A 14177-nucleotide genomic window follows, 5' to 3' on the forward strand; every position below is an offset into this window, starting at 1 on the left:
AGCATCATGGTGTCCTGGCCCATGACTCAGGCTCCTACACACTGAGGCTCGTATGGTAATACAAATAATATATAATAATAGTAGGTCCCCTTGTGTGTGTTGCAGGGCAATACAAGTATGGAAATTGAACTAGATTTGTCATAGCTTCCTTAATTCAGTCCACTGTACCATGTATTGCAACCTGTTTGCCATATAAAATTATCCACTGGTCTGATACCCTGTGTTAAAAGACCTCAGACAGTGGGGTGAGTTGAGGACAATATAGCCGCCTAGACTAACAGTTTCATTGCTTTATTAGTATGTGTCTGTGAGAGTCAGGGTCCAGACACTCCAAGGGGAGAACAGGGGGTCTGAACCCCAAAGAAAAAGCACTTGAATCAACTGGTTATATACAAAGTTATTGTGTATAAAAATATGCCAGGTAAGGTCTTTGATGAAAACTTGTAATATTCTGGACTTGATGGTCATGATGAAATGTGTATACAGACTGGGGTTATGAATCTATGTATTTATGTATATAGAATAGTATGCTTATGGTCGGTGATGCAATTTCAATTACACCTCAGCAGGGACAGGATCCTCCCAAGCCAGTTTACATAAAACTAACTTCAAGTACACACCCATTGACAATGGCGGATCATTAGAGTTAATGGGAAAACACTGAGACAGCTTGAAACTGAACAGGGAACCCCTGTCTTGGAAACTTAATAGAGGAGGGAATTTCACCTACCATGAATCATGGTTGCCTGAGAGAGATGGGAAAAAACCTGTAGACCTTGAAAAGAGAAGAGGTTTGAAGTGAAGAACATCTGGAAACTGAGGGCCAGCATCTTGGCAGGGCACTGTTTGTGAAATGCTGGATCCTTTCTTTGGCGGGGGAGCACTGAGAAAATGTTCAAAGGCAATAGGTAACTTACATTAGAAAAAGGAAGTCATTAATATAGAAGTGTAAAGCCTGAAGTTGCGTCTTTTGCGTTTATTGTCTGTGTGATTTCTATGTGTTTTGCTGGTCCTTACTATTTCATCTTCCACTGCATGGATCCGATGAAGTGAGCTGTAGCTCACGAAAGCTTATGCTCAAATAAATTTATTTCATCTTTGACTCTCTGATTTTTCCATTAAATAAACCTTTTGTTTATTTTTGGCCCACACAGGTCTCTGTGTGCAAACTGTGTGGAGCATAAGTGCCAAAATGAACTGATAACTGGGGGCGGGCTGTGACAAAGCAGAGGGGAACAGTCCGAGTGTTTGGTAGTTATGAACTTAGAGTAGATGGATCTGGGGAGACTTGGGACTGGAAGGGCTGTTGAGGTCACCCTGCATGGAGTATGTAGGCTGGTGAAAGCTAGCGTGAAGCCTTTATGCTTGTAGACTGGCTACTGGTGCCAGGTATTTGAGCCATAACAACATAGCATTAAAGCACCCAAGATGGTGACAAAACCCTTTGCTGGTCTGAGTGAGCCCCAAAATATCAGAATGGCTCTGCCTTAACTTTAGTGTAACCCACTAAGCAATAAGACTTAGAACAGCTTTTTATAAAATTCAGTCCCAGGAGACTGAAAGGCAAATCACAACAGAAAACTAAGGCTCTAGTTTTCAAATCTGTCTTTGAAAATCTCACCCTAAATTGGTCTGCCTAGCTGTCTTAAAGCATAGAAATGATGGATTAATATATTTTTGTCCACTCAACTAAAATGCATTTCATATGACATCAGAGCCCTCTTAAATTGATGCTAGGTGAAGGAATGGTTTTTAAATAAAAATAGGTGACTGGTTTTCATAGATTCATAGTTTAATGCCAGAAGGGACCATTAGATCATCTAGTATGACCTTCTGTATAAAAAAGGCCATAGAATTTCACCCGTTTACCCCGTATCGAGTCCAATATCTTTTGTTTGACTAAAGCATAAGTTGTGTTTCTCTAATGCATATATTAATGACATCTACAGAGCACTTCTGGATTGTAACAGAGGTAACCATTGGCCAAACTGCACCCTGGCTGAATATTTGGGTCCATCGTAAATACTCATTTCCAAATGTGGTGGTTAATTATGCCTAATGTTATATCTTTTATAAAAGTGCGAGTGCCAGGGTCTGGCTATCATTGTCAGCTCTACATTGTTATATGGGTCTCTTCTGCTTCTAAAAGAAGCTGCTTCTGCGTCTTTCATTTCAACAAATATGAAACCTTGATTTTTCTAGCAGACAGGCTATAGCCATCTTGCAGGTTCACTTCTATTGCTTGGCCTTTGTGGTGATCCATACTGAAAGCCAAAATGGGGCTGCTTTATTTTGAGTTCTCAGTGTTTCCAGTACACCTACTCCATCTTTTTTGTGTTTTTCTGTCCCTTTGACTGACAGGTGCCTTTACTGAACACTATATTATAATCAAAATGTCTTGTGCAAGAGCTAAAACCATCAAAACCAGCATTAAAAATTAATATGGTTGTCAATCAGATGTCCACTTTTGCATGCAGTATTGCTTGAGGTAAAACATGGTATTATTTTGAAGAGAGCTATGATTTGGATTATTCCTTAAGATATACCCAGGCTTTTGGCAGGTTGCTCATAAGTGTTGGTTATATAAAAAAAAAAGTAAAGAAAAGCAATGAATGCCTATACTACTGGTAAGGCATAAAGATCCATTTAAAACAAATGAGCAGCAAAAGCAGAAGAAACGGGGGAAGGAAATGTGAGGTTTTGCCATTATGTTGCCTCAGATAGTCAACATTAGCGATGTCTGATAATTTCTGCACAAAATTAAAATGCACTTATTGGTTTGTGTTTGACCTGTGGATGTGAACCAGCAGTGATTAGAGCTTTCGATGCCTTTGGGACAGTTAATGTGTGTTCTTACTAGATATCTGAGGTGGGTTTTTTTTTGAAGGCGAGGGTACTGTTCATGGTGCATTTGAGTTTCATCTGGTTTCACTGGGATAAATGACATGAAGAGGTAGTCACATTGTATTTTCAGATATGGCCCATAGTTGCACTTCTTGGAAACCCAGTGTGAACCTGTGTGGGATGTGCATAAACCCATCAAGTTTGAATATGGATTTGTAATGAGATTAAGCTATATGGGGGTGGGGTATCAAATTAGTCAAATCATTCTGAGTTTTCAGGTTTGTAGACCAGACATATGAAAATTTGTGAACCCATTTCAGACTGTACTTGGAAGGCTCACAATTGTGGGTGGAGGTTGAATTATAAGAGAAAACTGGACCACTGATCATTGGAAAGTTGTAAGAGTCTGTTGGATAAGGGGCTGGGAAAAAGTATTTTGGGCCATATTATTAAAAGTATACTGGTAGCTGAAAGCCCATGTTGTTGCATGGGTATAATTTGTAAAGTCAAAATGCCTGAGAACTTAAACATTTGCATGTTGCCACTCAAGTTTATGATTTAGGTAACTATGAGTGAGGTAGGGGAGTAAATGTATTGTGCTGGTCGATTTTTCTTGATTTGTGCGTGCGGTGAATGAGGTGTGTGCTGTGGTGAGGGGCAGGAGCTATGTATGTTTGGGTTATTGTGGGTATTGGTTGTATTATTGTGTAGGTTGTTGTGCTGATTTGTGAATGGGGGTTATGCTGGGAGATTTTGTATTGATTTTTGTGGGGGGGAATGTGTGGGTTGCATTGGGGAACTTGTATTGAGTTGTACAGGTGGTGAAACACCGTTTCAAGAACTGTGGCAGTTGGGCCAAAAAATCCACCATATGTGCAGTCTCCCTCATATTACTGACTCATTACAACCAATGAAAATTGTTGTATGCAAATTGCCTGTAGGGTAAGGGTCGTGATTGGTTGAGTAACCTCTGATATCACAGTGGTCTAGGACTCTTGGCATGGCATAGACACATGTCTTACTGTCACAGTCGTGTAATTCGTAAATCAAAATGGCTGAGACCTTAAAAATTTGATGGTAAAAGACTGCAAATTCCAGTGATGTTTAGAATATCACCAGATTCAATCAAAAAAAGCTCTCAACCGTACCTGTAGCTGTTTTCATCACTTCCTACTGACTAAAAAGACATTCTAGGCTACAGAGTGACAACCCTGGAAACTTATTATATAGATAGTCACCTAGTGGGATTTTCAGAAGTGCCTAGTTCCCTAACTCCCACAGAAATCTGAAAAATCCTACTAGATGCCTAATTACATCTTTAGGTGCCTTAATAACCTTGAAAAATCTGGCCTTTTGTGCATGGAGTTTTGTGATGCGCATGATGGAAAATCCTTTTTTTTACCCAGAGATGAAGTAATTCTAAAGTTAAAACTGATCCTATGAAGCGTCAGTAACTATTAAAATGCTGCATGCGTCATGATCAGTATTGTGATAGTGAAACAGACTGTTGGAACTCCCAAGCCCTACACACCTCAGCTTCCTTGCAGAAAAAGCTATCCTTTCCCCCAAATATAGATACACATCCACCTTCCCTTCTGAATGCTTAAGCAAACACTTGTCTTTCAGTCTCACCAAAGAGCAAAATAGATATAATTAATCTTCAGACTTTTTTTTAGGAAGAAGTAAGAGTTTATAATCTTCCATTTGAGAAGAAATGTGTTAATATTTGTATGATTGACACATACATACCCAGGTGATTGGCACATTAGAAATGTCTCACAGAGAGAGAGAGAGAGGCAAAGTGTGTGAGAGACAGAATAGATGCATTTAATGAGAGCGTGAGCTGTTCAAAAGAGATTCAAATTCCTTTAGGTTCTCTAAAAAATTTCAGGCTTAGACCTGTTTTCAGGTTTTGGGCTTATGTTGTGGTGGTCTAAGATCTCCCAAGACAAATGTTATTTTCAAGGCTGACTCCCTACCTTTGTTTCCATGAATCAATCAAAGACAGAAATTTCAATTCCTGTCAGTGGGACAGCCTTGCACATGCAGCCATTTGCAGGACAGAGAACCAGATTTTCTGCTCCTGCCAAGCTATTCCTGGCTCAGAACGAGAGGGGAGAGGTTCATGCCACTCTTGCGTGCCACCAATGTTGTTAAACTTGTTAAACTCTTATGCCCATGGCAGCAAGAGATTGTCCAGACATAATGTACTCTTCTCCCTGGCTATACCCATCAGGTTGAAGGCTGGCAGGGTTGTAGTGTAGGAGCTGCACTTCTGGCCATATGCTACTTGGAGATTCCCCTACACAAGCTTTCTGTTTTTTTCCCGCACTGGAAGGTCCAAAGCAGTTGGGGCAGGGGCAAGAATTTGGCCTCGGGAGCCTAATTCTCCATTCTATTATACTGGTTTACAGCCAGTGTAACTCTAATGACATTCAAGGACTTACACTGGTATAAAATCAAGGGAGCTTGGGGTCAATAGAAATAAATCTGGGTACAGCGGAACTGGAAACCTAATATTCTGAATATCAGTGGCAAGAAAACAAAGTAGGAGTGAAGAGTGATGCACTGATGCTTCCCCAAAGACTCAGAGCTGCGGAGGAGAAGATCCAGTAAACCCATATCAGAGGGCTAAGTCAGTGAAGCAGCCCTGAAGACATTGGGTGGAGTAATGGAAAACCAAGGGGAAACTGAGGCAAAACTACTGAAATGCCCCACTGTGTAGTGAAGAGGTGCTCTGGGACAGTGAATTTATAACGGGTCCTAACGCAATGTCCACTGAGATCAATGTAAAGACTCTCATTGACTTTTATGAGCCTTGGATCTGGCCCATAACCAATAGAAGTGTGAATGTACATGTTAAATGATCTTTCTCTTCAATTTTCTCCTGTTTAAGGATTCACCTTTGTTTTTCCACTTCTGCTGTCAATTACACAGGTGTAAATTGATTTAAGTGGAGTTACTCTGAATTTAATCCCATGTGACTGAGAAAATAATGTGTCTCATAGGGTGTAAATTGATTTAAGTGGAGTTACTCTGAATTTAATCCCATGTGACTGAGAAAATAATGTGTCTCATAGAATTCACTCTGGCCCATGTGCCAAATTCCCTTGTACTGAGTAGCACCCTATTCCACAAGTGGTCCAGTTGATTTTTAATGGAGGTACTTGCAGAGGATAATGAATGGTGTCCCTAAGTGAAGTGGCAGCAGACGCAATTCTGATAGGCTTTTCAGTGTTGGAGGGAAAAGTGAAAACTAACTGTAGGAAAAAGTAATGACATGGGGTTTAACAAATGGGTAATCAAGTTTTTAATTGATTTACCCTTTTAAACATTGCTGTACCTGAGTTAATCCTGTCTCAGATCCAGCTACACAGAGAGAAAGGGTTTGAAGTTGGGAAGGAAAGGTTGAGTGTTAAAAGAGGCTATATATGATAGTTAAAAGTAAATGACAACCATGAGGAAGAGACCATGGAAGAGAAGATTCACAAACATTGTGGGAAATTGCTTTATTGTTCCAACCTATACGTCTTTGCTGTGAAGAATGCGTCCTACCAAGCCCACATATGGGATAGTTCTCTGTGATAAGAGGAAACTTTAACAAGTTGATTGTAAACATTTCCAGTGTATGTCACATAGAGGAATTGTACATAAAGTCTGGAGTGAGGACAGCTACACACCTCCTGAGCTCATTTCAAGTAATCTTTCCCTCTTTTATGATCTCTGTGTTGTATTTACAGGCCTAATATGTTGCACCAGCTGATGTTAATATGACATTTTGAAAAGCTGCAGTCAGTGTCTTCACCCTGAACCAAAGACTTAATGGAAAAAATCAGTGACCTGTTGAATCTGTAGGTCAAGCAAATTGTTACTTTGCTGAAAATCTGTGTAAGAATGTCAGGGTTGGTTTTTGTGTGTGACATTCTCTAGTACTGGATCCTTTGGTAGACACACGGGTCTAATGAATATCAGTGGTGTGTGACCCATGAAATCATGTATGTAGAAAACTGTCAAGAACTGTGGTTAGTTCCGGTTAGTAGAAACACACTGTTTACGTCCTGGTGTTTCTCCAGTAAATCAACCAAGCCAGTCATTTTAGATTGTATGGACTAGAGCCTCAGATGCTGTTTTACTCCAGCTAAGGATCTGCCCCTTTCTTTCTGCAGTTTAAAAATGGTGTTGAAATGTACTTTGTTCATTGTACCTCCTGTGATAATCTAACTTCTTCATGCGTAGTTTAATTGAGAAGCAGTATACCATATTGCACCTCTTTTACAGTGTCAAATGAGTGCTGGAGCTTATTGGTGTAATGTGAAGCAGTTAGACATTTTGTAATGTTCTTTCTAATAATTCTAGAAAGAATTTATCTGCCAAGTCACATCACCTCACTTACCCCAACTAGTGTAAGAAGGGGCAAGAGAATCAGCGTAGATTATTGAGGGTAGTGAGCGCTGGGGCAGGTTCAGTGCCCTGGCCTACATCAGGGGAATTCTTGGCAGCCCTTTTAGGGCAGCTCTCCATCTCCTTTATGCTGTCAGCATGGCACAAAAGGAAGAGACAGAACTAGGGGCCGGGATCTGGTCCATATTTTGAGGAATTATGGAGATCAAGCCCTAAAGGAGGCCATGCATGGTGGAGAGAACAGGGCCTTCAGTGTATTTCCTTGAAACAAAAATTCACCCACCATACCTTGGATTCTCCTAAAGTTAAGTGATGTCTGGTGTAAGGAAGGGGTATAAATAATCTACAGGCAATAATTAATTTTTTTAAGTTTTGGATTATGGGGTAAAGCGTTTTTCATAGCAAAAATGAAGATGCCCCTACCCCTCTCAACAGATTGATATTGACTTTACTCACGTTTTCTTTCAACAAAGCACAATACGTTGTTGTGTATGCTCGCTGTTTTACAGTCAAGTTGCTGTTTTGCTGCGGGGCTGGGGAGTTTATGGCACAATTCTGACTAAAAATTGCAGTTCCATGTACAAGTCTGTGGGCAGAGTTAATTTACAATTTTCTTTTCTTTTTTCATTAAATATGTACCATTTTTTGCTTTCAGCCTGGTGCACCCTGCTTATCTCTTGTCTGCAAAACCGGTAAAATTTCCTCTTCACAAGGGAAACCTGAAGTATTAGAAGCATGTTGCCTTTTGCTCAGCAAATCAAGATTTATTTTTTTTGGCCTTCTGTCTCCTGTAAAAGTTTGTAGAAAACATGGAACAAAACTTCTTCATGGATCACATTAGGTAATTAAAAAAATATAATTTTACAAGCCAAGCACTCGTTACCAAATTATCTTTTATGAGTGCAGAAGAATCTCTGGGTAATAGGCATTTGTACCAAAACAAAACAGTTATTTGTTCAGGCTATGGAAGTTATTAATTATTTACACCTACTACTACCTCAGTGCTACCTCTAGTTAAAATTCATGGCCTAGGCACTCATCAAATATTGATTTTTCCCAAAGTTGATGCTTTCCCTTTAACATTATTATAATGAGGGATAAAAATCAAATTGCCTTCGCTGAAACTCAATCATTCTTGTGTGCCATCTGCATTGATCTTTTTTCTAGGCTTTACCATAAATTATTCTATTCAATTAAGTAAACCCCACACATAATGACATTTTGCAAACTAAATAATTTATTGACTATTTTGAGCAAAAATGATCAAGCGCTGATACAGAGTTATTTTCATAACATTAATGGCAATATATAACCCTCTGCAGTTGAACATTTGTCGAAGTCTTTGTCTGGAAAGGGGAATCACTTCATTTACAAAAGAAACAAATCTTGGCATTGTTATATGCAGAGTCACTTGCTGCCTCATCATTAGCCAAACAACGGGGTTTGCATGAGATGCTTTTTGATGACAAAATAATTGCAAAATAATTTTCTGCTGAAAATTGTGCTATTAGCAACAAGGAACATAATTAAATTGGTAACAATCTGAATGGTTCACAGCTCACTGATAAGCTAAGAGCTACTGTTTTGAGCAGATCTTGCGTGGTGCTGCCTTCCATCCCGACTGAGAAGGCTGCAATAGAAGTCTGTTTGATACGGAGTCTTGTCACCTTCTGAGTGTTCCTGTGGAAATCTGCCCATTTCCTAAGTGAGTTTTGTTCCATGTCTGAAAAGAAGTTTTCCATCACTGAGCCCCTGTAGTTGGAGTTTTTCAAAAGAAAGAACTGCTTGCAGCTCCTGTTGAATTCAGCTCCCTGATGTAGGGAGCTGGATCAGTCTCTGCATCGGTAATTGTTTTGTTAAACGAAATTGTATTCCTGGTATGCAACATTGTCAAGGTTCCTTCCCCACTCTGAACTCTAGGGTAGAGATGTGGGGACCTGCGTGAAAACCTCCTAAGCTTACTTTTACCAGCTTAGGTTAAAACTTCCCCAAGGTACAAACTATTTTACCCTTTGCCCTTGGACTTCCACTGCCACCACCAAACGTTTATCTGGGTTTATTTTTATTAGGAAAGCATTGTTTGGAAATGTCTTTCCCCCCCAAAATCCTCCCAACCCTTGTACCCCACTTCCTGGGGAAGGTTTGGTAAAAATCCTCACCAATTTGCATAGGTGACCACAGACCCAAACCCTTGGATCTTAGAACAATGAAAAAGCATTCGGTTTCTGAAAAGAAGGATTTTAATAGAAGAAGTAAAAAGAAAGAAAGAATCACCTCTGTAAAATCAGGATGGTAAATACCTTACAGGGTAATTAGATTTAAAACATAGAGAATCCCTCTAGGCAAAACTTTAAGTTACAAAAAGACACAAAGACAGGAATATCCATTCCTTTCAGCACAACTTAATTTCTCAGCCATTTAAAGAAATCATAATCTAACACATATCTAGCTAGATTACTTACTAAATTCTAAGACTCCATTCCTGCTCTGTCCCCGGCAAAAGCATCACACAGACAGAACCTTTGTTTTTCCCTCCCCACAGCTTTTGAAAGTATCTTGTCTCCTCATTGGTCATTTTGATCAGGTGCCAGCAAGGTTATCCTAGCTTCTTAACCCTTTACAGGTGAGAGGATTTTTCCTCTGGCCAGGAGGGATTTTAAAGTGGTTTACCCTTCCCTTTATATTTATGACAAACAGCAAGAAGCTTAGAGTTGTATCCTTGGTACAATAGATGTGTGATTGGTATGGGCAGTAGCTGTGTCAAAAAGCTTAGAGATTGACCAGATGGGAGAGAAGAGGAGTGTGATATACAAAGGTTTTTATCACCTCACACTTTACCTCACATCCCCTCAGTCCTGTGAAGTGCAAACACATGCCATTTGCTCTGGCAATCAAAGGGAATGGAGGATGGTACTTAGTTATATATGAAAAGTTTCTGTCTATTGTCAAGTAGGTGAGACTGTGGTGGGGAGGAGGAGGGGTGAGAGCAGCCCCCAAGAGACAAAATACAATCAAACTGTTTTTATAAAGTAACAAACAGTGCAGCTAGGTGTTGAGGGTGGGGAAGTACAGGTCATGGGGATGCTGCTAGGATGAAAGCTCACTAGGAAGTGCGGGATTGTTTGTAAACATGTATCATGTGCACCTGGGCCAGGGAAGAGCTTAGAATCGGTGTTGCCAACTCATGACTTTAGCATGAGTCTCGCGATATGCAGTGTTTTTCTTAAAGCCATAGCTCATGGAGTCAAATAACAATCGAAAATGTCAGCTTTCATTTTTTTTAAAAGTAAGTTTTTAGTCCTGATCCTTGTGAAGAAAAGTTTGAAAATATTAGCTGAGTGCACCTGAAAGGCTCAACAGCCAGAAGGACAAATAATTTAAAAAATCCCCAGATTTACTATTTTTAAAGATCAGTTGACTTTTAAACCAATCTCAGAATTTTTGGGAACTGACTCATGTTTTTTGAATGTGTGTGGTTGGCAGTATTGGTATCTGGTAGGAGAAGTCATACTGTCATGTCATGGGAAGCTGGGGAGAAAGACCCAGAAGTGTGGCCTTTGAAGTCTGCTGGAGGCAGCTAAGAGGCAGAGCAGGTAAGCAGAAGGGGACCATCCTTCAGGGGTGCTGGAATAATTTGTAGAGTGGGGGTGCTGAGAGCCATTGAACCAAACTATAAACCCTGTATATGATGGAAACTACTTCAAGCCAGGGGGTGTGGCAGCATCCCCAGGACCAGCACCTAGATTCCAGCACCTATGCCATCCTTTCTTCCTTCAGAAAGTTCCCATATGGTCCATTTAAATGATGGACCATATGGGACTCTTCATAGTAGATTACTATGAAGAGTCCATTTGTATCAGGAAACAGATCTTGTTCATTTCTTTCATTGCTTGTTTAGATTCTTATAAAACTAAACATATGGATCATGAGGTCACAGCTTTAAAATTCCCATAGCTCCTCACAGGGGCAAGATTGCTTCAACATAGTCCCTTGCAAAGCTCAAGTAAATGGTCTGTGCACAGGGGATTTGTAGATAATAATGAATAAAAACTAAAAGTTTTTCTGCAAACCCACTACTTAGTAGGGTTACTTTGTGGCTCACATGCACACCACCTCTCTTCCTTGTTTGGTATCTGGAATTATTGTCGAGAAAATGTAAAGTGTCTTTGTGATTAAGTCCAGGTTTTTGCCTGTCACCTTTTGGTTTCTGTTTAAGAATAAGAAGCATTTCAACGTGCTATGTTGAATATCAGCTAACCCATGCTGTCCTATTCCCACCCTCCCATTTGTGAGCACTTACTGATGCAACTAGCCCCACTGAAAGCACTACTGCTTACCAGAGTGAGGAAGGATTGAACATTTGGGCCGCTGGTTTCCCTCATACAACCCGTACACCTGCCCTGGCCTGTCTTGCATACTCCAAAAGAAAAAAAATATTGGAAAGAACTCCTTAAGCAGTGATTTCACTTGGATCATTACCATACTGTGTGTATCAGTCAGCAGCTCTGTTGGCTTAATTAATGTTAGTGGAGACTTTTAAAGACAGCAATAAATAATACCAAAGAAAAGACCTGAACCAAAAGTATTGCTTCAGCGACCATTACTTACAGTGTCCCATGCTATTTGCATGCCCAGCAATAATTATTGGACACCTTTCACCAAAAAGAACAGGAAACATAAAGCACAAAGCTTTTCTTCTACCTGTTTTGTATAGAGTGAGGGCTCTGTCTGGGAATATATGCATTAGTAATTTTGCCGGTCTCTGGACCCTAATTCAGCAAAGCACTTAAGCTCATGCCTGCCTTTCAGTATACCCACTGAAGTCACTCACATGCTGAAAGTTAGGCGCACGCTTAAGTCACTGAATCGGGGCCCTGATCTAGAAACATTTCCTGGGAGAAAAATATGATCAGATTAATGGGACAGCAAAGAGAAGAGAGAAAATGAACAAGTGTAAGAGGCTGGCTTTAAGGGGTCTGTTCACCAGAATTCACCAACAGGGGGAACTCTTTCGAGGAGCTTTTTGCTTTACTCTTTACTAGAGCTACGTGGAAATGGAATGTCCCTCCCACAGAAAATTTTGCATTTTTGGAAGAAAAAGAAGAAGAAGAAGAAGGGTTGTTCTGACCTGGAATGAAAAGTCAGGTATGCAACATTTTCCTTAGGAGTGACATTTTTTAAAAATTTCATTTTGGAAGAATTGAAACAAATTTTTTCAAAACTGTCCAGTCTCACTCCAGCCCTGGGCTTCCTAGCTCTGCAGCAGCTACTGGGAAACGTGAGAGCAGGGTCCTGGCTCCACTGTAGACCCGCCTGCTTCCTGTCAAAGGTTTAATCAAAATAGATACCTTCCCCGTGGAATGTTTTGATTTTAATGCAGCAGCATTTTGCGATGGAAAAACTTTTCACATGAACATTTTTTGGCCAGCTCTGCCCTTTACAGCATGGAGTGTCCTTTTTGTAACTTTGGAGGTTGGGGCATGAAAAATTGTTTTGTAATTGATAATTAGTCTGTATGTTGGCCTCAGCTGCCATTGAAGTAATTAAGCATTGGGCAGTGGCTGAAATGTAGCGAAATAACAGTAAAATCCTTGCCCTAAGGACCTTTACAGGCTAAAGGCATGAGGGGTGCATAGCAATGCAATGCAGAATAGAGGAGGGTGTAGTCTTTATAGGTGGAATGCTGGGGTGTCTGTGCATGTGATTTGAAGCAGAGAGGACACTGCTCCAATCATACAAGGCAGAGTAAAAGAAGGAACTTAAGCTACTTCTACACTGCAGCTGGGGGTTTAACATGCAGCTTGTGTGGACATACCCACGATGCTAGTTTTACTCTAGCTAGCTCACTAAAAGTGTCAGGTAGGAGCAGGCCATGTTAACCGACAGATGCAGTCATTTCACATTGTTTTGTACCTTACAATGTCCGAGCCTGGCACTTTAGGTAAAGCCGTGTGGTTCATAGCTGCTGTGACGGGTGAATGAAAAATGGCCAAGCCTATTTGCGCTCTACTAGGTCTTTGCTTATTAAAAATTCCTTTGACTTTTGTGGAGTTTGGACCAGGCCCTTAGGTTTACTTTCTCTTCTGCAAATTTCTTTTTCTTTCCTACTCCCTTCATTTTCCAGCTTTAAATTTCTGACTATGTATGGCTACATGTGTAATACAAGGTTTGCTTAATTTTACTTTGGCTTTATTGGCACCTAAGGGATTTGGGGCTTTTTATTTTTCACTGCATTTGGAATTCTTACTGCTGAATTAATAGATATTTTGAATAAATCATTGGGAGGTGTGCCAGAATTTGTTCTAAGAAAAAGAATCGTCATGCCAGTATATCTGAATAGAATTCAGATATATCATCCACATGCCTTGAATGACTATTACATAGATAACTAAATGAGGATTTTTTTTCTTTGTGAACCAGAGAGGGACCACACATCTGACTCACATACATAGGAATTGTGGAAAAGGAAAGGGACCTGAGAACATTTTCTTTCTATCAGATACTTTATCAGTAAAGGCCCTAAAATTTGGACCACTGATGCTTTGAAATGATGCTTTGCTGATAAATATTTAGGGGGAGTTGCTTTTCTGTGCCTGGAAAAGCATCAGAAAAGAAATTTGATTTCACTGTTTGTCACCTTTTGGTTAATTGGAGTTCATTGTAGTTAAAATTGAACTAGATAAACTCAAACTGGGAAATATTTTGAAATATTAATTATAGAAACATTGGATTGGCTTGAATTGCTTATTAATCATGAATAGGAAATTACTGGAAGCAAATGAACAAAAATATTAAATGTATCACCATAAAGCCACTGAAGTGCTGCAAATAGGTAGTGCAAAATTTCTATGGAGATTGATTAAAACCTCCAGTATCTAACCAAATCCCCTTTCGTAGTGAACATCTGTCAACGTGAGGATGTGGGATAGATT

Source organism: Natator depressus, chromosome 6 (genome assembly GCF_965152275.1).
Source record: "Natator depressus isolate rNatDep1 chromosome 6, rNatDep2.hap1, whole genome shotgun sequence".
NCBI lineage: Eukaryota > Metazoa > Chordata > Testudines > Cheloniidae > Natator > Natator depressus.